Source organism: Hordeum vulgare, chromosome 4H (assembly GCF_904849725.1).
Source record: "Hordeum vulgare subsp. vulgare chromosome 4H, MorexV3_pseudomolecules_assembly, whole genome shotgun sequence".
Classification (NCBI taxonomy): domain Eukaryota; kingdom Viridiplantae; phylum Streptophyta; class Magnoliopsida; order Poales; family Poaceae; genus Hordeum; species Hordeum vulgare.
The window spans coordinates 285,698,242-285,700,598 of NC_058521.1; positions in this window are offsets into that span (position 1 = coordinate 285,698,242).

Genomic DNA, 2,357 nt, shown 5'->3' on the forward strand with positions numbered 1-2,357 from the left:
GCGAGTCTTCACTCAACATCGCCAGTGGGCTATGATAGGACTCATCGTTATTATTCTGCTACTTTTCCGCTGTTTAATAGAATAAAGCTAGCTAAGTGCTATGTAGATTGTTATATTTTATAAATTCTGGATCATACGTTATGATAAATGATGCACTTGCTATATCTGATTTTCATCTATACTGTGTGTGCTAGCAAGTCGATCCAGGGACTAGCACAGCAAAGCACAGAGACTCAAATCCTTCGAGGTTTGGTCGTTACATAGGCAGAAGCTGCGGCGGCACGCCGCGCCCGTTGTTATACATCTGTATTTTTTATAGAGTAAGAGAAGGGGTGGTAGTGATATAGAGGCTGAGGTAGGGTTTTACGCGTAAGCGGCCCGAACCTGGGTAAAAAGGCTTAACGGGTGCTGATCGTTAGCTCTGCTCTTCACGTCACCTCTCCGCACCTTACGATCACAAGGGTTTCAAGTTCATTCCCATAGGTGTCGACCTCGCACCGCTGATAAACAACAACAAGGACGATGACGACAATGACAATGACGAAAACAATGACAATGACAAGAACAACAACAACAAAAACAACATATACAATGACAACAGCAACAACAACGAAAACATCGACATCAACGACAACAACAACAACAACGACAATAGCGACAACAACGACTAACAATATCAACGACAACAATAACAACAAAAACAACAAAGATGACGATAACGATGACGAGATGCCGATGATGATGACGATGATGATGACGACGATGACGACGAATACAACAACAAAAACAACAACCATAAGGACGACGACAATGACGACATCAACGACAACGACGACAATGAGGAGAACAACGAGAAGAACGATAACAACAACAACAATGACAACAACGACATTGACGACAACACTGACAACAACGACAACAATAACAAGAACAACAACAACAACAACAACAACAACAACAACAACAACGAAGACGACGGCGACGACGACAACAACAACAACAGCAACAACAACAACATAAACAACAACAACAACATAAACAACAACAACAACTACAACTACAACAACCACGACGACGACGACAACAGCAACAACAGCAACAACAACAACAACAACAACAACAACACCAACAACAACAACAACAACGACAACGACAATAACGATGACGACAACAACAACAAAAGCAAAAACAACAACAACATAAACAACATGAACAACCGCAACAACAACAACAACCACGACGACGATGACGACAGAGACGACAACAACGATAATGATGAGAACAACGACAACAACGACAATAATAACAACAACGACAAAAACGACAATAGCAACAACAACAACAACAACAACAACAACAAGGAGAAAACAACAACAATGACAACAACACCACCACCACCAACAACAACAACCACAACAACGACGACAACGACGACGACGACGACAATGACGATGACGAGGACAAGGACGAGAACAACGACAACATCGACAACAACAATAACAATGACAACAACAACAACAACAATGACAATAAAAACAACGGTAACACCGATATCAACGACAACAACAAGAACACCAAAAAAACAACAAGAACAACAAGAACAACATCAAGAACAACAAGAACAACAACACGACCATCAAAGACGACGACGACGACGACAACAACAACAACAAGAAGAACAACAACAGCAACAACAATAGAAACAACAGCAACGACAACAACGACAACAACAACAACAACAACAATGACAACCACGACGACGACGACAATAACGACGACCATAAAGACGATGACGACGATAAGGATGGTGATGACGACGACGACAACAACGACAATAAAAAAATAACGACGACGATGGCGACGACAATGATGTTGACTACGATGATGACAACGGGAACGATGATAACAACGACTATGAGGAGAACAACAAAAACAACGACGACAACAACAACAACGACAACAAAGAGAACAACACCAACAACAAGAACAACGAGAACAACAACAACAACAACAACAACAACAACATCACCAACAGCACGAGGAGACGACGCCGAGGACGACGACGACGAGAACGACGACGAGGACGAGAACGACGACGAGGACGATAACGATGATGACGACGACAACGACGACCGCGAAGACGATGACGACAACCACAACTACATAAATTACATCATCATCATCATCAACAACAACAACGACAACAACTAGAACAACAATAACAACAAAAACAAAAACAACAACAACAACAATGATGTAAAGAACGACAATGACGAGAACAACGACAACAACAACGACAACAACAACAACAACAACAACAACAGCAGCGACAAGAACAACAAAAGCGCTAGCAATGA